The sequence below is a fragment of the Narcine bancroftii genome, chromosome 5 (genome assembly GCF_036971445.1).
Source record: "Narcine bancroftii isolate sNarBan1 chromosome 5, sNarBan1.hap1, whole genome shotgun sequence".
Lineage (NCBI taxonomy): Eukaryota > Metazoa > Chordata > Chondrichthyes > Torpediniformes > Narcinidae > Narcine > Narcine bancroftii.
This window is the reverse complement of record NC_091473.1, coordinates 27882283-27905503: the sequence shown is the minus strand read 5'-3', so window position 1 is coordinate 27905503 and position 23221 is coordinate 27882283. Positions and strand designations below refer to the sequence as shown.

General features: G+C 39.4%; 1 long non-coding RNA gene across 1 annotated transcript; it reads left to right on the top strand.

Moving 5' to 3' along the window:
- Positions 1-17465: 17465 nt before the first annotated feature.
- LOC138763221 (uncharacterized) lies at positions 17466-19710 on the top strand. Its single transcript, XR_011357410.1, has 2 exons — positions 17466-17718; positions 18720-19710. It is a non-coding gene; the product is annotated as an uncharacterized lncRNA (long non-coding RNA).
- Positions 19711-23221: the final 3511 nt, after the last annotated feature.

Below are 23221 nucleotides of genomic sequence, written 5' to 3'. Positions count from 1 at the left end.
TGCCACTAATTCAGGCCACCTACACTACTAAGATGGATACACCTTCCAAAATCTCCATCAACTTGAATTTATAATCACATTTTACATAGCAAAAATATATCAAGGCATTTCGCAACGTGTTCTTAAGTAAAAATTGACACTGGAGCACACAAGGAGATGTTAGGACAGATGAACAAAAGTATGGTTAAAAAGGCAGATTTTAAGAAACAAGTTAAAAAATAAATGCGAGATTCATGCAGGGAAATTCAGAAATCATTGTATTGGCAGTTGAAGACAGTGCTGTCAAGTATCAAGTGTTCCAAATCAAGAGGCCATAATTGGATGTGTTGGGGGCCGAAAAAAAAATTAGTGAGGCAATTATCTTTACCTTGTTTATAATCTTTCATCATCTTTATGCCTCTATTTTTCCAGAGATAAATCTTCTGTCTGTTCAATCTATTTGTCCAATTCTGCTTTAATTCCACAACATTTCTGCTTCTTCTCAAGACTGAAGATGCAACATACCCAAATATTTCTAACATTTCCAGTTTTTACTCTAGATTTTCAATATTAGCAGCAATTTGCATTTGTCAGCTTGAATTATTTTCATGTGGCTCCAGATTAAGCATATAAAGCATGCCTTCACCATCTTCTCAAATAACTATCTTGATTCAATTTTTACAAATCCAAGATTTAACCAGTCTCATCAACTACTGTAGAGGAGAGTCATCACCACCGATTCGGTTTTGTTTTATATTTCCCTTGTGGAATTCTTTCAAACAAAAACACCTGTTTTGTAAATATCAATCATTATTAGTCAGGATGCTTGTTGCATTCTGAAATGAGGCACACATCGTCACATGAATGTAATAAACTTGGATCTTGCACCCTGGGATTTTAAACATTCTGTGAAAGTGAACAGACCCTCACATCAATGTAAAGTTTATGGGATGGACCAGGCTGGCAGAGAGATATTTCTGTCAAGAAACATGTGGAAATAAAATATAGGAACAGTAAAGCTAAAATTGTGTGCAATGTGAAAAAGATCACATTATCAACAACATCCAAGGAAGTGGCTTGTGAAAATTGTCTAATTCCATTTTACACACAGCATCAGCTAGTCCAATATTTTAAAAGCACTTTCCACAGTTAATTGTGAAATGCTCAAGGCAGAAGACCACAGACTGCACAATTACAGCTTGCATGCCACAGCTGGTATTTTCATGGCTGATGCTGACAATGCAGGAAACAGGCACAAGAATAGACCATATGGTCCCTGAATCTTGCTCTGCCATTCCAATGAAGATCATGGCAGCAGCAGGCCCAGCCTGCTCCATCTTTCTTCAGAAGACAAGGAATCAAATGCTGAATAATCTGAATTGCTTCCACTATATTTAAATTTTAAATTTAGACATACAGCATTTTGGCCCATGAGCCCATGCTGCCCAATTTATACCCAATTTCCTTACATCCCCAGTACATTTTGAATAGTGGGAGAAAACTGGAGCCCTTGGGAAAACCACACAGACAGGAGGAGAATGTACAAACTCCTTACAGATAACACAGGATTCGAACACTGGTCCTGATCGCTGGCGCTGTAAAGGCATGGTGCTAACCACTATGTCAAACGTGCTGCTCCACTTTCATAAAGGAAACAAAAACTACACATGGCACCCAGATTCAGGATCTAGAAATATGCTGTTACAGAATTCACAAATCACCACCCGAGAATAAAGTACATCCTCATGGAATTTATGTAAAAAATGCATTGCTTTTCAACTTGTATTATTTGATGTCCGTACAGTAGACGTAGGTTTGCAAGACAGAAACTCAGTTTGAACCATTTTCTCAGAATGCAACAAAATGATCCCCACAGGGATGAGGACAAACCATTGGCTTGAACCCTGATGATAAGAAATCCCTACTTTATATGCCAGCCTCCATCACAATAAAAACTAAGATTCTATAACATGTACCTGTGTGCTAATGCACAATAGTTTATGCTTTTTTTTTTAACCCCCCAAAAGTAATGTTCTGCAGCACCATCCCTTTTAAATATCAATTTTTTTTGTCCATTTGTTTAACCAATTTATGGTCCCACTTACCCTCATTTCATTTCGTCACTTCATTTATAATAAGAATATAAATTACAGCAACTCGGTACTGATATTATGGCATCGTGGTAGTCACTGATTAACAACCAAAAAACCATGCAATTGTCCCAAATCTGCTTTCTGTTATTCAGCAATCATATAACCATATAACCACTTACAGCACAGAACAGGCCAGTTCGGCCCTACTAGTCCATGCCGTAACAAATCCCCACCCTCCTAGTCCCACTGACCAGCACCTGGTCCATACCCCTCCAGTCCTCTCCTCTCCATGTAACGATCCAGTCTATCCTTAAATGTAACCAATGATCCCGCCTCAATTATGTCTGCTGGAAGCTCATTCCACATCCCTACCACCCTTTGCGTAAAGAAATTTCCCCTCATGTTCCCCTTATAATTCTCCCCCTTCAATCTTAAACCATGTCCTCTAGTTTGAATCTCCCCCACTCTTAATTGAAAAAGCCTATCCATGTTTACTCTGTCTGTCCCTTTCAAAATCTTAAACACCTCTATAAAGTCCCCCCTCAATCTTCTACGCTCCAGAGAAAAAAAGCCCCAGTCCGCACAACCTTTCCCTGTAACTCAAACCTTGAAATCCTGTCAACATTCTCGTGAACCTTCTCTGCACTCTCTCTATTTTGTTTATATCTTTCCTATAATTTCCTATAATCAATCAGTACATTACCCCAGATATTAGCAGCTCTCTTGTACAATGATGTACTCAATGCTTTTTGGAAAACTAAATGCATTGAATCATTATGTTTCCTCTCATTCCTTGCATCCTGAAAACCCTCTAATAAAAATTTAAAATAGTGTTGCTAATGCTGCTTGATTGGGTTTTATCTATTTTCACTGTTTTTTTTTTAAATGCTAGAAGTTATGAGAATCAGGCAAGACATTCTTACATTTTTTTTGTTTTCCTCCTTTCTTGAATGCGAGTTGTCTGTAGGATTTAAAAAAATCCTTTCCTACCCTTCCAGAATCTGGAAAACTTTGGAAGATCATCACCAATTATGACCGTCTTTACTCTCAATTTATTTTCTTTGCCAATTGTCTATTCAAAACTTTCATACTTTATATTTAGAGATCCAAGTTTCTTACTGTCATATTTTCATCAATCTTCCCCAAAATATATTTTACAGATGGAAGTCTTTCTTCACACTGATGAAGATTAAGTTCATGTTCCATTCCAACCACTCACAAATCTCCCAGAAAAGGACAAATACAAGGAAAATAAAGAACAATATGCATTAAATGGCAGTAATAAAACAACATGGAGAAGAATTTTGAACATGCAACACAATCTTTTTGCATCTGCAGGCAATTTTCATTACTATTTGTGTCAGGAACATTAAATTGACTGATTCTTGTAACACGTACACCCGAATCATGTGAGGAAAGATGACGATAATGATTGTGCAATGCTCACTTCAAACATTCCCTACCTCAGTAGGTCACATAGGTTTTGCTGTTTCATGTGACGTGTGGCCCTCCAGCTGGAAAACAGGTCTAAAGAGCAGGCAATCAACACACCATTGCTATTTAAATGGTTGCTTTCCTACTTTAGGGATTTAATTAGAGAGTTTATTGGATGCAGCTAGGCTTCATTTTAGAATGATCAAGATTGCAGATTTTTTTTTAAGCGAGTCAGAGGATGTACTTTGTAAAATGCAAGTGTTCTGTTAGTGATCTTCTGGACACCAGCAGCAAGAAAGGACAAGCAGGAGAGCAAGGAGGGTTCAAGGCCTATTCTCTATCAAATATGCTGGAGCAAAATTCTTTCTCCACGTAACTGTGAAAGAAATGTTCACAGAGCCAAAAGATTTTCATACAACTTCTATCTGCCACATGTAGAAATCCAGCTATGGCTCTGAACCTGGGCTATTCAGCCCAAGAAGATGAAGGGGAGTAGGGCCCGAATCACTACACCTCTACACCACTACACCTCCAATGACTTGAAGAAATCACGTTCTTATCTTGAGGTAGAAAATGCTAAGTAGTGCTTGTATAAAATTTCATACAAATAACACGCTTCCAAAAAGATCAAGGACAGATTTCATCAGTACAGCACTGACACCTCCAAAGGTTCTCAAAGGTCAACAGATAAGGTTTTTCCACAGCAATTGAGATCACAGTCAAATGGTGCTCATGCTCATTGTTATGCATCCATGTAGTTTATGGGAGCCTTTCATTCTGAGGAAGTTTATGGTGCTTACCATATTTTAGACTGGTGGGAGCAATGATTTATCCTTTGCTTCATGCACATCTTGAAGAGCTGGAGAACATAATTAATTATAATCATGGAGTCAGTGGGAATATCATGGATTCACCCATCAAGTTCTCAAAATAAAATTCTGTCTTAACTGATCAGAGGTATGCATATGTACACCTTACAGTAAATGATCAATGAATTTTCATCTGCTATGATGTTGCATTAATAAATGCACAGCCCTTCCATGCAGCAGCAGGAAAAAGATCAAGGCAGCAGCCATCAAAAAGGGACTCTCTTGGACATGCGTATAATGTGGATTGTGGAGGGTCATGTTTCCTCTCCATCTGGAGACTAGTTGGAAGTCGCATCACCTGCCATTCAAGGTTGGACTCTGCCCACCCATAGGTGCACACCTGACCATTGGCCCCTTTAAATCACTTAGTGATTACCTGGGCTGGACTCCCCAGCTTACTGCACTTTATAAGCCCACCACATACAGATTATCCTCTCTGCTCTTTGGTTCTGGTTACAAATGCTGCTCTACACCAGGTTGCATTGTGGACATCCTGGAGGCATCATGGAAAGGTGTGCACTGCATTGAGAATGGGACTGTAGTATTGCATGGGAATACTTAGCATTGAGCTGTACCCTGTTGGAAAAGGCAAATTGAGGTATGTGTTGAAGTCCTTGAATAGAAAGAGTGTGCTAGTTACTGAATATTACTTCAGGAGAGAGTGAGAGCAAGTGACCACTGGTATTGGAGATCGCTGTATCCAATGCGACTCCTTACATTGTTCAAATGACCCAGTGTGGTTTTCTGCCTTCCCCATTACTATTTCCCCATATGCGTAATAAAGATCATCCTTTGCTTAACCTGTGTCTGGACTCATTTCTCTGTAAACCCACCAAATCGGATTTGATCGCATGTAACAACAGGTCAGTAACTAGCCATTCTGCTGTTTCGATCAAGACTTCTTTCTGCTAAATCAAGGCTCAAATGCAGAACTAATCTATGTCTACATACAGTCACACCTCACTCTTAGGCCAAATATTGTCAAGTGACCATAATGTCACACAAATACCAAGTCATCGCCAAGAAGAAACAATGATTCCTCCTGCACCCAACATGCTCATTATTCAATCCATTAGTAGCCCCATCATGGAAAGGAGATCACCATTACCCAGAAATTGACTGGTACCTGTCATGGAATTATCTCAGCTTCAAGATCACATTGGCACTTGTGCATTTTACAGTGATCAGTTCCACTATATCTGCAGAGATTTACATAAATATAAAATACAAGACAGTACTGTTCAAGAATACATTTCACTAGACTTTACAATGCAGTACAAATAAAAATGTAAGTGCTACCTCACTCAGCACAACACCTTGCTGTATTGTTATACTACCCCTTCAATGCCGAAGATTTATTCCAATCCACTATTTATACAGTGTCTACAATATGTACAAAAAGGATGATAATTCTCAAAAGCTTCCTTGCTGACACATCAAACTTTTAACCCCTCCTACTGAGAAGGACAGCAGTTGCTCGGATAATCTAATACTTACATATTTGAATCTAATTCATTCATCATCCAAAATTGGACACTGTGACCACATCACTCACTCCAATGGGGCTGCCACACATTTCATTACAGGAAACAGAGAAGGGCAGAAATGTGGTGGTTCCTCAACTTGAAATGAGGATTATCAATATGTGAAGCCACCCCAGAGATGCAAATCTGCAACCAGTGAAATCTAAATCTCATGGCTAACACGTATTATACAAAACTTTTTTGATCCTAATCATCTCAGTTCTCAAACACAAATCATTTAATCAGATCAACAGCCAAGCAATTATGCACATTCAGTTAAGACAAAAACAGATCGATGAGTATCCATCTTTATACATTTTTTAAAAAAGTAATCACCTGCATTTTTACATGGCTGTCAATTCCCATTTTATGGGCGATTCAGCTCAAAATGCCAGGAATTTGCTAATCTACAGGTCATTGTTAAAATTTATGATAAGTTTGGTTTTTACAGAGGTTAACTGTGCAGAAATGGTTGCTAACATGTTGGCAATTGTTTGTTTAAATAAGGATATGAAATTATAGAACACAATTAATTCATCAGAATAATCAACAATCCAGGATCACCATGACCACTTGTAACAAACTTAATGATGCCTTTATCTTTGATAGACAAAGAGCATTTCATGATATCACTGTGAAATTGTTTGCTTCAAGTACACCACATGCCAATAATATGCATAACTACCCTATATATTTTAGCCAAAGACAATTTAGCGGTGAAGCACAAGCATCAGCTGAAGCTCTTGTACATCAAGCAAATATGCAACAGCTCAAACTAATCCCAGTGTTTAAGTTTACATTTCTAATTTATGGTTTGGGGAATAAATCAGACAGCTCTTTTTATGACAAAGTAGTTATGCACAAAGCAGTCTATTACACCCAGATTGCATTCCAGTTGTACAAGAACTATTTCTGCAACTAAAGCATATACTTCATAATATTTACTTCCTGCGGTAGGTGTACCAGAAATAACTGTCCATTACTGTTGCTTAATTGGAGAATACACTAGCAATCATGGGAAAGGACTGGACAGTGTTCCTTGATTTAAGAGAGGATATGTTTGAATGGTTCATTGCATTTGGGCAGAAAGGAAACCCAGGATTTATTCATGCTTCAGGGATGCAAGAACCTGAATATGTTTTCCGAGAGATGTCTCAAGTTGGAGGTCTTAAGTTTTCTGAGCATGCTTCTGGTACAGGTGAGATTTGTATTAGTCAGATGGGCAACATTTCACCAGCACTGCGTTGAATAAACCTACAGAGGATGGGTCGCTTTTTGGGGGGGGGAGGTGGGAGGGTAATCAGAGTCCAATCTGGGACCAATGTAAATGTCTATATAGCTGTTTAACAATATAGTAATTGAGTATCATTTGACACTCTTCCCTGTCTGCTTCCTGTGTGTTCATTAAAGTTATGCGATTATAACACTGATGTCCAAACTCATCTCTCGGAGAATCCACCAAACATTATTTCCACGATGTTGTGTTTGGAAAGTAAGGGTCATGGCAAACAAAGACCAACTTGAAAGAACTATATCTATAATCTAACTATATCTATATTCTGCCTCCATAACAAAGTGGAGGAATTATTGGCACAGATCATTGTGACACTATTAAAATGCCATCACCAACATGAATGCAGGGTGACCAAAGATGGGAACTAAATTAGGATATTCAACATTTAAGATGGACAGACAAAAGAGGAAAGACAAAAGAGGAAAGAAGGTTGGTGAGTGTAATTAATTGGGCACGACATTAGTATTTACAAAGAGTTACAAAGAATCTTGGCAGGGAAGATGAGAAATTATTAGAATGGGCATAACTGGAGCCAAGCTGTGGCATGGGAGAAAACATAGGTGAGAGTTCTTTGTGGGCTTCTGATGTAATTTGCAGTATGCGTGAAGCTCACTAGAGAATGGGTTATTTTAAGTTTAATACTGTACAATGAGAAAGAATGAATTGACGATTCAATTAAAAAACCTCAGAAAGATGAATGAATTTTATAATTTTTTCATTTTAATCAAAGGAAACTATAAAGGTCGGAGAGGTAAATTAGTTGTGAGTATTGAGAAATTACATCAAAAAGAATGACAGCAAGAAAAGGCATGTATTTTATGAAATAGAACATGATTTACAGATTCGTCACCAGGGGGGCAGGCATTCATGGGCACAGACCCCACAAATGAGGTATTGTGACCCATCACTCGCTCGCGCAGCCATCTCCCCCATAAAATGAAGCATTGTAACCCCCTACCCACAGCACTAGCATGCATCAAGAGTCACTAGTCTCCATGCAATATAAGCAGCGCAGCTGTCTGCTATGGAATGATGGTAGTGTTACCGCCACAGAGGATGTTCATGGTAGGCATCTCCACCCCCCCTGCCCCCCCTCCCCCACTGAGTGAGTTTTCTCGTGTCAGAATGTGCCTCCCCCCCTCCCCACCCAGTGACTCGAATGCACCTGCTAAGATCCTTTATTAAGGCACCAAGCCATAACAGAATAAGTAAAAGAAGTTCAATTATTGAAAATATTTATTAAATTGTGTGTAAAAGCAGCATGCCTGGGAACTGGGAGTGTTTTAGAGTTTGATAAGAATTCCCCAAGATATTGATAGACAGGGAAAATGGAATATGAGATTACATCAGTGAGAAATCTAAATCAGATTGTCAGATTATTTGCAAGATTTTTCCAAGAGTATCTACGTTTTAAGAATGATCACCTTGCAGATAATAATAAAGAATTTAACCAGAATTTAGAACTTGCTGAAACAAAAATTATAGCAAGATTACTTATTCATCAAAAAAAATATGGGAAACCATCAAGATACTGTTATTTTAAACATGCACATCTTCTCATGTAAATATTTAACAAACACTATTCTTCTCGTGTGAAGTGTTTTATTTTAAAAAAAAATAGTTTTGCTTGACTAGTTGGTCTCAAATACAACCCACTACTTTTAGAAACTTTGTTTAATGATTAAATTCAAAAAACCCTCTCACTTAATTCTAATGACTAGGTTTGAGTACAAGTGCAAATATACAAACAAGTTTAGACTTTTCCCAAGACCTTCACTTTGGATTTTAATTTCCAAAAAGTCCTTTGCATATTGTCCAGAGGACAGCTTCATCAAACTCTACTATGCTTCATCACTTCACAGAAAGCTTAGTGTGGTCAAGCAAACAGAGGCAAATTATAATTTCCTGTTGCCAGCTGAGTCTGTTGAACACCCAGGATTGTTACTTCTACTCCTAGCAGACATGACATTATAGACAACACATGTTCCAAGCTTCCTCAGAATTCATACTTCTGCAAACAATGGTCTTAAAATTGTGGAAAATAAATTCTTGAATCCTACTATTCCAATTAGAATTCTGATAGTGGTTTGTAATCCAATCAGTTGCAGAGAAAGGATTTGCACTGTGACTTCTTTAAAAAAAAAATCAGACTTTAATTATTTCAACTTTAATCTGAAATGAGAGAGCAACAAATTCCTGAGACTAATTATATGCAATAGAAATTCAATAGAAGCAAAGACACAAGTTTTTTACTTCACTTTTGTTGATAGTGGATACTCTAGCACCAAGTAACATCCCCAAACCACATCGGGATGGCTGTAGCCCCTTCCTTTCAGTTTATGCTACACAAGTCCTGCCAGATGGAAGTTAACCTTCAAATTGAATTACAGTGACAATGGGAAAAGATCAAAAGGACAAATCACATGTTCTCTCATCTACTAGACATATAATAAACTAAATGATATATTGATACATCAGCAGGAAGAAATAGACAGTAATTCAAAATTGAATTAAATCAAGGAAGCCCAGCAAATACTTACGCTAGGTTATCGAAGTTCACCAGCTGAATATTTCTCCAGAATTCAAAAGTTTAAAAAAATTCAAATTCAAAATGAGTTTGGCCAATGCAAGACACGAGGCATCCTTTAGGAATTATGTGGTCAGTTGGCATTAATACCAACAAGACCCAGGCTTCAAAAATATCCTGATCAAATGTCAACTAAAAGCAATAATCAGTTCTGAAATTAAATGGTTAACTTAGTAAACATACAGCATAGTCGCAAGTAGGAAGTACCTCAAGTCATATGGAGTTAAACAAGAAAATCTGCAAATGCTGGGGTCAAGTGGAAGACACAAAAGTGCTGGGGAAAACTCAACAGTCACACATCATCCAAAAGACATAAAAGGTAGTTGGTTACTTTCGATTCTTATGGATGCTGCACGACCTGCTGAGTTTCTCCAGTACATTTGTGTATTGCACCTCAAGAGATCTGGTTTATAAATTGACATGACCATGAGACATTCTTGTATGTATCAGACAAATGCAAGACAATGGCTTATGTTAATTGGTCTGCATCAAACGAGGCATTCGACATCTTCAGCTAAGTAATTTTGCATTATCATGTTCGATTGTGAAGGGAGTTTGCACACTAGATTCATTTTAAACACAATGCATCAAGCGTGGTCAGAGCCACCCAAAGCAGCATCATTGGGAGAAAAATGGTCAATGTTTCAGGTTGGAGATCTTCATAGTGACTGGGAATTATTGAATAGCATGGAACTCAAAATGGAAAGCTTGAATCCTCTGTGGTCTGCTAAAGGAATACCTTAAAATCAACTGCAAATGCACAATCATCAATGACTTGACAGGACAACTGTTTTTGAAATGCATCTTAAAATTTTGCTGTGGAATCTTCTGACATCACACCTATCAATTACATTCTTTATGGTGTAAATGGTGCACATCTGAAGAGCAACCACAGTCATAAAATGGGTTCTTCTATTAGCTTTTATTTCTTTGGCAGAACAGAAGCCTTGCCCCATGTGGGAGAACTCCTTTTTTATTCTTGAAACTTGGGTCATGAAGCTTTATGCTTGCTCAATGAGGTCTCCTGTATAATGGAATTATACAGATACAGAAATTTCTGTTGTAATATCATTTTACAAGTGTATAATCTGACTGCATCAATTCCCCCCCCCCCTCCTCAAAAAATAATATGCCCAAAGGCAGAGATTTAATTGAATGATTTTCCTGTCAGTTTATTTTGGCGAAAATAATTGAGACACACCAAAAAATTGCTTGGAGACATATCCATTGGATCAATAAAAAATGTCTCCACCAGAAGAGGATTTAAAATATTGTATTAATCACAAGAAATATGTGCTGAGTTAATAGTAAAGGAATGCTGTGGCTTCATGGCATTTGTCTAAGTAATTAAAAGCATAAAACTTCCCTCATTATTTTCTTCCTCCTCCTCACATTTTGCCAAGTCCTTTAGGGGATGAAGAAATTGGCCCCCAATCTTTCACAATGTCAAAACCATGCCAAACCTTCGGCAAAATGGGAACAGAATTCTGAAAATCAGTAACATCTGACAAGACCATCTCAGCATTCCCATCTGCTCAGACAAGGTCTCAATTTGAATACAACAGCACTCAAAAAAATCTACTGTATATTTGAAAGATGACCATTGAAATCAACAAATACTTTCAAAGGGCACTCTATCCAACCCTAAAGTGCAAAATACTGGATGAAATAAACCAAATCTTTGGACACAAAACAGGCACTAAATGGAAGTTTATCTGTCATCAAGAAGAGTAAGAAAAATTTGCAATTAGTTCTAGAAGAATTTAAATCAATGACCAACAAGTCTTTAAAAAGTGATGCTTGTGAAGTAAAACCCAAGGGACAATTTGTGTGGATTGCAATGGGAATTTTCCTTCCAGGTCCTCAGTGTTTTTAACCCAAGAATGGAGGAGGGTGTCCAGGTGTCTGCTGCCATGTCTAGAGATGGCTAACACATAGCTAGGTACCTCCTCAGTGACTTCCATCAGTTTGCAGTTCATGCAGGCCATTCAACATCTCCAACCTGTTCTGGCATAACTAAAAGGGACCTTCCTGAACTGATCTCAGCCCAGGGAGTCAAGTTAATGTTCAACTTTATTATCACATGTACCAAGATGCAGTAAAAGAGATTGTTTTGCAAGCAGACCAAAGATGCATCATACATCATCATGCAAGACACAGTGGAGAAGTTGTTACTATTAAAATTTGTGGGCAATTTAACATTATTTTGTGACATTGTAAAGGATTCTGGGACTTTTACTGTCAAGGTTAGCCAACATAGAATTCAAAGGATTATGGGACCGATGCTTTTAAAGTAGGACGAAAAGACTATGGTCTGTAGGAAGTGCTGTTACACCACTCAAACTGTAGGCAGTTTCCTCTCTATCGGGAAAGGAGGCTAGCTAACAAAAAGCCCTCCACACTTCCAAGTGGTCCCCGGAATCAAAAGCCAATCAGCCTGAAAAAGGTCTAGTGTGTAATGAAAATAGTCTCAATGTCAGCGTGAAATGATGTTATCTCACACCGGGGATAGACTGCATCGGCCCCTGGTGTTGCAATCAGGCAATTGATTGCAGTAGAACGGGCAATTGTATTCTAGTACTGAAATTACTTTTGCTTGAGTGCAGGATTCAAATGAAGATTCAAATGAAGGCATAAGAGAGAGAGAGAGAGAGAGAGAGAAAAAGAAAATAAATAGCAATAGTGGACAACTTTTAAACAGCACGAGAAAGTTGGTAGCACTATAGTGCACAATTTATAAAGACCATAGGAAATTACAATGGTGGAACTGACTTCCAAGAATGCTGTGTGACAGAGAAACCTCTCCATGCTGGACATATCAGGGCTGACCGTCTTTGCGAGAGCGTGAAAGATCACTTCTAAAGTGTTACAACCAGCAGGAGCAGCTGGGACTGGAACAGGACAAGCTAGCAACCTTGTGGAAAGCCCCATTTGGAAGATGGGTTTGTTCAGCCTGGTAAAAGCCCTTGTGGTTCATGCAAGAGGAGAGGACTGGCTGTCTAATGTTTCACTTGGAATAATAGAAACAAAAAGGAACTCTGTGGTGACTTGAAAGAAAGCGGTTATCATCTGGAGAACCCTGAAGGGGGAAAGTGTCATCAGCAAGACACTAGAGTGGCTGATAAAAAGGTTGTCCTGGAACAACAAATCTTTTTCTGAAAACTGACAAGAACCTTCCTAAGCGATAACCATTTACCTTTCAAGAATCAAAACCTGGTGAACTTTATAAATGTTAAATTCTGTGCACAGTACAAGAATTACCTGCAACCAGTGAAATTGGAGAAATGAGAAGTGAGATTGAACTGTGAATCAAATAACTTTTTTGAACTTACATACACATTATATACACGTGTGCTTAGAATTAGAAGGGGGTTAAGTTAGGTTAAGTAAGTCAAAGTATGATTCTATTTTCATTTTTAAAGTTAATTAAAAGCAACTTTTGTTTAAGTAACAATTTGTTTTGGTGAATCTCTATTGCTGCTGGGTTTTGGGGTCCTCTGGGCTCATAATAATGCCAATAAATGTCTTCTGTATCTTCATTAATGCTTGATAAGTTTCAGACTTAACTGCCCCTGTGCTTATCTTCTACTCTATTGGGATTGCTGTATTTATAAAGGGTGCCAATTTACAAAAGTGTCAAAATGACTCATAGTGCTATCTTGGTGAATAACTGGAATTTTTCATGTACATTTCTATGCCATTCACCAGATTAGAAAGGGAATTAAAGATGGCTTCAGTTATTTCACTCCCTGGCTGGACCTATCAGTTTCTTGATTTTTCCAGATAAAATATTATCCATTAGAAAGGAAGAAGGAAAGTGAGGCATCATTTGATATGGTATTTCTTAAATAACCAAGGGACAGTTTCTTTCTTTTCTTTCTTCTCTTCTTTGGCTTGGCTTCGCGGACGAAGATTTATGGAGGGGGTAAAAAGTCCACGTCAGCTGCAGGCTCGTTTGTGGCTGACCAGTCCGATGCGGGACAGGCAGACACGATTGCAGCGGTTGCAAGGGAAAATTGGTTGGTTGGGGTTGGGTGTTGGGTTTTTCCTCCTTTGCCTTTTGTCAGTGAGGTGGGCTCTGCGGTCTTCTTCAAAGGAGGCTGCTGCCCGCCAAACTGTGAGGCGCCAAGATGCACGGTTTGAGGCGTTATCAGCCCACTGGCGGTGGTCAATGTGGCAGGCACCAAGAGATTTCTTTAGGCAGTCCTTGTACCTTTTCTTTGGTGCACCTCTGTCACGGTGGCCAGTGGAGAGCTCGCCATATAATACGATCTTGGGAAGGCGATGGTCCTCCATTCTGGAGACGTGACCCATCCAGCGCAGCTGGATCTTCAGCAGCGTGGACTCGATGCTGTCGACCTCTGCCATCTCGAGTACCTCGACGTTAGGGGTGTGAGCGCTTCAATGGATGTTGAGGATGGAGCGGAGACAACGCTGGTGGAAGCGTTCTAGGAGCCGTAGGTGGTGCCGGTAGAGGACCCATGATTCGGAGCCGAACAGGAGTGTGGGTATGACAACGGCTCTGTATACGCTTATCTTTGTGAGGTTTTTCAGTTGGTTGTTTTTCCAGACTCTTTTGTGTAGTCTTCCAAAGGCGCTATTTGCCTTGGCGAGTCTGTTGTCTATCTCATTGTCGATCCTTGCATCTGATGAAATGGTGCAGCCGAGATAGGTAAACTGGTTGACCGTTTTGAGTTTTGTGTGCCCGATGGAGATGTGGGGGGGCTGGTAGTCATGGTGGGGAGCTGGCTGATGGAGGACCTCAGTTTTCTTCAGGCTGACTTCCAGGCCAAACATTTTGGCAGTTTCCGCAAAGCAGGATGTCAAGCGCTGAAGAGCTGGCTCTGAATGGGCAACTAAAGCGGCGTCATCTGCAAAGAGTAGTTCACGGACAAGTTTCTCTTGTGTCTTGGTGTGAGCTTGCAGGCGCCTCAGATTGAAGAGACTGCCATCCGTGCGGTACCGGATGTAAACAGCGTCTTCATTGTTGGGGTCTTTCATGGCTTGGTTCAGCATCATGCTGAAGAAGATTGAAAAGAGGGTTGGTGCGAGAACACAGCCTTGCTTCACGCCATTGTTAATGGAGAAGGGTTCAGAGAGCTCATTGCTGTATCTGACCCGACCTTGTTGGTTTTCGTGCAGTTGGATAATCATGTTGAGGAAAAGCACTCTGGCCAAAATAGACAATGGTGCCACCAACACAAACCAATCCCTCTGGATATTTTCACCTTGTGTTCCTGGGTTAAATTTGGAAATATTCCCTACATTGTTAAAAGCAAATGGACAAAACATCGCAATTTTTTTTTTTTAAAAAAAGCTTCATTAATTGTAGACAAAAAGAAAAACAAAATGCTGAAAGTTGAAATAAAACATGCCAGGAAGTTAGTCAGTCAGGCAGAATCTGAAGTGAAAGGAATTGAGTTAACATTCCCAGTAACTAGGAAATTGACATAAAGAGAGGACATTGGACCAAAATACATTTTTTCACTCCACTGATACACCCCGATCTGTGAAGTATTTCTTGTGGTCCTCCACAAGTTTTTATTTAATTATCAGTCCATTCAAGTAAATAAACATGAAATTTAAATATTTCTTGACCACAAGTAGCAAATGTGTGTTTATTTAAGAATTATCACAGGAAAAATAGTTTATTATAGCTAATTTGTCTAACATTAGTGGTGAACAATTATTGGGAGAAATTCAGTGGTACAAGTTTAATCTCCACTTGGGAATTAATCAGGGTTTGTCAACACTAATATTTTAGTAAGATCATGTTTATTTAAGCTTTTTCAAAGAGTACAAAAGGTTGACAAGGTTTACATGCACCTGAAAGGCTTCGACAGTCTTAAATGGGCAGCTGGTCCTAAAGGATGGAGCCATAGAATCACCATCAAGTTGCCAAATTACATTCAAAACTGGCTATAATTTTCTCCAGTAATTTCTCTACCACTGATGTAAGATTTAGCAGCATGTAGTTAGTTGGATTATCTTTACAGGTTTTCTTTTAAAAAAATGGACATTAATTATTCTCATCTTCACAAGAGTTCAGACCAACAAAAGATTTAAGAAAACATCAAATCATTACTGAAAAGGAGTTGCCTATTTGAAGAGGAATCCTATCAGTCCCAATTCCTTTGCTTCTTCACAACTATTCTGCATTTTTTTTTGGGAAAACATCCTATCCCAGGACATTAGTATAAGAGTTTCTCATGACAGTGTTCTAGCTCAAACTATCTTCAATTGCTCTAACCTTCCTTCCATGATAATGTCAGAAGTCAACATGTTCATTGACAAGTTCATAATATTCAATTGCATTCACAACCTCTCAGCAAATGAAGACATTGTCCATCCACACAATCTGATCTGGACAACATTCAGATGGATTGCCAAGTGACAAATGCAAAACAAATGCTAGGCAGTGACCATTTCCAAGATAATCAGCTACTTACTCTTGATAAACAGAGCATTATCATCAAGTCCCTTACCATCAACATGTTTGGGATCACCATTGACTAGAAACTCAACTGAATCAGCCACAAATCACACCAACTCTGCAACCGAGTTATGCATGGACTTCCTAATGGAAAAAATGCAGAATGTCGGGGTCGGTAGCAGAACATCAAACATTGGCACACCTCAGGGTTGTGAGTCCATTCCTGGTTCAGGCCACTGACCCATAATTGCATATAGATCCAGCTCTAACAGAGTCATCAAGTTTGCAGATAACACAACAGTAGTTGGCCTCACCAACAGCAATGAGTTGTACGACAGAGGTAGAAAATTCTGTGATATGGTGCAAGACTAACAACCCAAATCTCAATGTGGACAACACAAAGGAGGTGATTGTGGAATTCAGGAGGACCAGCAACAACCACCTTCCACTGCACATCACTAACTCTGTAATGGAGAGAGTAGAGAGCACCAAGATCCTTGGGAGTCCACTGAACTAGTGGCCCATCAAGGACACAAATTTCCTTATTTGTCAGGAAGGCAAAACAGCAACTGCACTTCCTGAGAAGACCGAAGACAGCAAGGCTATCGGCCATCATCTCAACAACCTTCTGGAGAGCTCTACTGAGAGCAACCTATTCTGTTGCATTGCAGTGTGGTACTGTTCCCACAGAGAAATTGATCAGAGGTCATATATATGAAACAACATTACACACACACACACACCCTGCATATGTATGGTTTTCCTGTGTGTTATTCTGGTTGTGTGTCTGCACATCTTGCGTCAAGGACAAGAGAAGACTGTTTTGTTGGATCGAACTTGTGCAATCGGATGATGATGATAAACTTGACAAGAGGAGGAGTGAGGCATCCCAAAGTGCAAGACTCAGCTTGTGACATCCCAATCTGCCATCTTAAAGGTGCAAATCAAGATTGTGCTGGAAAACACTTTGCTTGCCTGAAGGAGTTCAGGTTTAACAATTCTGAAACAGCTGAACATTATTTAGGACAAGGCACTGTGATATATGGAGAGGGTATGCTCTTCATATTGTTTATGTTGGGCTTTTGTGTGCTTCCAAAGCATTAACTCAAGAATCTCAAAGCTAACCAGGACACTAATTCTACATTGTGTGTGGTCATAATCCAAGGATTCCACAAAGTCACATGTATTTTTAAGGCATCTTTGAACTGTTAGATCAGTCTATTTAGTAATCCCTTACAATGACAGAACTTGGAATTGATGTCTGGTGTTAGGCAAACAAGCACCATGATTTGCTCAAAAGAGTCAATCGAGTACAATCACAAGATTGTGCCAGCAAGGATGCTGACAATGGCCTTTTCACACTGCTCTGTACAAGTGGGTTAACCAGGCAATTTACCAAGTTATCTACCCAGGAATCATGTGGTGTTAATAGGCCAGAGCCAGTCAAAATCAAGACCTGGCCGAGTTCACCCACCAATCTCCTCCTGGTAGTGTGAAGCTTAACAGGTAAGTTTCACGATGTTAGCGCCTGCGTGGATGGATCACATAGGCATCCACAAATATGCGGTCTTGTTCCTCATTGAGGAGGATGTTTATGCTAGTTATCTGCCTTATAATTGAGGCATCTCAATTTACAGCATCTGTAAATCCATCCCATTCCCCATTACAACTGTGCGATTCAACTTCTGGTGGGACTTCCTGGGAGTGCGCAACTTATCACTTGCGACATCATCACTGGGGGCAGGTCCTGCCTTAAAATGTCCGGTTGCTGATTTAGCAGGTAATTAAGGCTGCAGTATGAAAAGCCTAGGAGGTGCAGCCTTCCTGGGAACTTTACCTGGGTTTTAGAAGAGTCCCTAGATTCAGCTGCATGAAAAAGGCCTATTGGTTTGCTTAACCTGTGATAGGATGCTTAGACTGGCCAATAATCTGCCAACCTGCATGTTTTTAGAATGTGGGAGAAAACCAGAGTACCCAAAAGAAGCAAACAATTGCAGAGATAACCTGGCAAACTGCACAAAGGTAGCAATGGAAGCCATGATTGAACAGCAAGGCACAGCTCAATTAGCTGTGGTATTATGCTACCCACCTCCATATGGGGAGAAAAAGAAACTTCGAACTTGCAGCAGACTTGAACTATTCTCACTACCACCCAAATTAAATGTAACAACATATAACCAACATGTCCTGAACCCTACTCACACCCATTTCATGCAGTTACAAGTTATTTTTCCAAGATGGTAGTTATATTTCACATTTTGATTTAGATAAAAAAGATACTCTTTCAAATTTTAATCTTAGATTAATGCTATTTGCAATCAAATTAAGACAATGATGAGCATTCAACTAAATTCTAAGAGGTGAGCGATTAATACTTTAACAGATTTGATGGCTTCACCCAAACCAAGATAAAAAGGGTTCAAAGACAAGGACCTCCAACATGTCAATATCTGAAAAGCTAATCTACCAAGCATTAGTGACCATTCTCTTTCTCTTGTATTCTTCAGAGATACAGATAGTCAAAGTACAAAATTCAGTGAACCATTAAGTGGGGACTGTGGCCCGTGACCATTCAAAAAGAGGAAGAAGCATCCGAGAAAACACTAAGCATCTTGAGTCACTACCTTGGAAGCACTGGAAAACATACACAAGTATGAGGTCAGTGCACAAAACTCTGAACTATCCACACATCCCATCAGGCATTAATTACTTGCCTAACTAGTTGGAGTGACTGCCTTTCACGTTCAAGGCACTTCAACCACCTTGCAATCAAAAGAACCTGTGAGGAAGCAAACCATTTGAGGATTATGCAGAAACTATTGCATTGACAGCATCAGACTTCTGAAACTTATAGATGAAATTGAGAAAACTGGTTAAAGAGAATACCTTACCCCCACAAATACATTTGTTAGATACAGGTATGTAGAAGTTTCCTGAAGCATATAAAATGCAAAGAATTTCTTTAATTACCCCGACTTAAAGTGAAAAATTAAAGTCACCTGGGACTAATTGAAAGATCATTATCTCATTAGAAATTCAATGAGGTAAAAATTGATATATAATTATATCAATGAACAAGACAAATGAAGCCTGAAATGGAACGACAGACAAAAAAAATCAATGCAGCACTTGTATGATGTTTAGTTTTATGTAGACTTATCATCAATATTACAATGGTTCGACATGAAAAGAAAGGTTATTAACCAGTAGTTTGGAATATACACGGAGAAATTCTTTCACAGAATTCCAAAGTAGGAGGATTATGCTTCACCTGGAGCACAACAATTTTGTGGATGTTTCCAACTGTCCTACACCTATTTGAAAAATTAGAGTTTTGGGATCTTACCATCTTTGTTCTTGCATAGAGCTTTGTAGGATGACATTAACAGTATTTCAAACACATGAAATTCATCTGCGGTGAGATTTTCAGTCTCAATAGTTTGAAAAATGAGAGCTGTCATCAAGTCTTGGAGCAATAAAGTTTTACTCATGACATCATCCCTGAAATCATGCTAATTGAATGGCCAACCCTCAGATTGTAATCTCAAACATGGTCCTGAATATGTCTTGATGGTTTTTGCGTATGGATGTCAAGGTGTTCTCACTCTCAACTTTTCAGCCTCTGCATCATTGCGGGCTACTGCTTCTTATTTAATTTTACTGCTTACTGTTGCATTACAGACATCGTTACCTGCACTTGATCTACTTTCCCTTCAGCCCTAAGACTGGGAATTGCCTCTAATGCAGACTTCCCCAGATTGCAGGAAATCACATGTTGCATCTGTGCTCTTAGATCAATCCCCCAGCAGTCATCAACCAAGAGATTCTGCTATAATTCTCAAAGTTCTCTCTTCTCCCATGCAAAACATGTCAATTGCTGGTAATATTCTTCATCACACTGTTTTTGTTCCAAAGATATGTCCTAGAGATCAATGGTCAAAGATGTAGGAAATCTCAAAACGTCAAAAACACTTCAGAAAATCCTCATGCGATTTGACCTAAAATAAGAGGTAGGCACTAACTCGCAACACATAACGGGTACACATTGACATCTCAACTGTTCATTGCAATACTGATTGGAAAGGAGAACAAAGTTGGCCATAAATGAATAAAATATCCACAAAGTCATGTAAAATCAAAACCAGAGGAGCTCAAAAATGACAATGAACCCATTAAAATGATCTAGACAAAGTAGACAAAAATAGAAAACTGGCTCTTGCTTTGAGTTAAACATGTAGGTCTGCAGGCACTGTAGTAAACCACATGGAAATGCTGGAGGAACTCAGCCCGTCATGCAGCGATCATAGGGAATAATGATATATTACTGATGTTTCAGGCCTAAGCCTTTCCTGAAGGCATAAGAAAGAAGCAGAAAGGCATCTGAATAAAGACTGAGGAGGGGCAGGAGTCATGAGCAACAGACAAAAGGTATTAATTGGATAAGAGGAAAGGTGAGAAAAGATTTTGGATCTGAAATGAGAGAGGGAAGTGGTGGGGGGGGGAGAGAGAGTGAGAACTAAAGGAAAGGACGCAGCGACAAAGATTTTGGGGTTAGGGGAGTTTTAATGGAAACTGGAGAAATCGTATTAACACCATCCAATTGGAGGGTGCACAGACAGAACATGAGGTGTTGTTCCTCAAATTTACAGGTGATCTTAGTCTGGCAGTGCATGAAACCATGGAGAGACATATTAGCATAGGAATGGGAGAGGGTATTGAAATGGGTGGCCACAGAGAGACAGAGCGGAGGTGCTCAACGATGCAATCTTCCGGTCTGCACCCAGTCTCTCCGATCTAGAGGAAACCACAATGGGAGCACCAGATACAGATTCACAGGTGAGATGTTGTTTCATTTAGAAGGACTGGTTGGGACCCCAAATGGTGGTGAGGGAGGAGGTGTGGTTGCATGTGGAGCATCTCATGTGGTCACAGGGGTAGGTGCCAAAGGACCTCAAAAATATGGATCTCCCAGTGATCACCCATTTCAATTCCCCGGCCCATTCACTTGTTGACATGTCTATTCATGGTCTCATGCTCTGCAAAACGGAGATCACCTGCGATTTGGAGGAATAACACCTCATTTTCCCTCTGGACGCCCTCCAACCAGATGGCATTAACATCGACATTTCCATTTTCTGTTAAACCCCCTCATCTTTGTCCACGTATCCTTGCCTCTAGTTCAGTATATCTCTCTCTCTTTCCTTTCACAGAGCCAAAATCTATTCTCACCTTTCCTCTCGTCATATCTTGTCTGTTGGTCTCGATTCCTCCCTTTTTCCATTCTACACCCTTTTTTCTGCTCAGTCTATTCAGACACTGCCTGCTTTTTTCTTATATCTTCAGGAAGGCCTCAGGCCTATCTTTACCTCCTATGGAAGCTGCAAGACAGGCAGAGTTCCTTCAGCATTTGTGCTTTATTTCCTTATTATCTAACCTGCTGGAATAGAAAGGGTTATGAATCATGATCCAGCTGTTTAAAGGCCATCTTATTCCCTTGAAAGGCATGCAGCACATATTTATCAGAATCATCTCCCTGGACTCCCAAACATAATTTATGAGGAGAGGATGCATAATCTGGAATATAGATGGTGCAGAGGAGAATTACTCATCTGTAAACTGTTAAGCAGAACTAAAGTCCAAAGTGAAGAGAAAATATTTCCACTCATTAGGGAATTTTTGACCAGGGGACACACCTTTAAGACAAGACCAGCTATTCTCTCCCTTTTTTCAGTTATGCCCCCTCCCCCTGAGGGCTCTACTCAAAGTTTATGGGCCTCCTTCCCTGTGAAGCAGTCAAATTTTGGTTTTGTTCATTCTCTCCAACCAACTGGACAAAACATAAAAAGATATTTACATTACGGTGAAAATAAAACAAGGCTTTTACTTAAATGTGCTGTGGCCCTCAAGATGGTGGGTGGAGGGGTGTGTGGGGAGATGTAGGATCCCCACTGAGAATGGATGCATTGGACAGTAATGTTCAGAGCCATGTAAAAGGTAATAGATCTTTGGCACTGTCTTCTGCAAATGGTATGCCCATTATTCATTTTAAATATAAGATTTATAGTGTTCCGTTAACCAAGAGCTATATGGAGGATAGTCAAAGATCAGACTTGATTTGACTGAACGGCAAAACAGGCTCTACAAAATAAATTGAATACTCCTGTCCCAATCTGATTGGATGAAATCATTGCTTTGAATGATTTCATGGAAAAGTATTCCTTCAGAACTATTTACACCCCTCCCCAGTCAATTCTGCACTCACCACCCCACCCAACATAAATGCAAGGCTAGATAATGGATGTGAGAATACATACCAGATGTACCTTTTAATCATTAAAATGAAAAGCAGTTGCACATGTTTATGACATTTTCCACCTACTTCAGAGGATAAAAAAAATTAGACAAAAGACTTTCTGCTGTGAATCACCATAAAATAGATGTCATTTTGAGTACACAATAATTTCACAATGTGCATTTCCAATTTACTGAAAGAAATTGATTCAAATGGTCACAATCTACAGCCTTTGTTGCTAAATCACTGTAAAACAGACTACCTCATACAGAAAATCAGGAAACATATCTTCATTAAACAGTTCCCACTTTTCTGTTTTATTGATTCCCCCACAACGATTTCCGAGCATTATACTTTTGTACACAGGCAGAGATTGCTGTGCACCAAATGCAGAGATCTCCCAGCTCTGATCATTATGGTGTGGTCAAATCATGGCAAAGCAACCAATAAGGGTACTCTTTAATATGGGGGATCCTGTCAGACAACCTTATCCCAGTTTTTTCTCCCTCTCCATTCTTCTCTTTCTTCTATTTTAAATCAACTTATTGGCAGTCGATGTGACTAACATGACGAGAGATCTTTTAGAAGGCAAGCTGCTTCTGCAGTACACCATGGCAGCAGCAAGTTCTGAAAACAACTTGCATCCATGAAGGCACAAGTTAGCTTCTAACCCTTTCATGTGAGAGAAAGCCACATGACTGATTCCTTAAAGTGAAG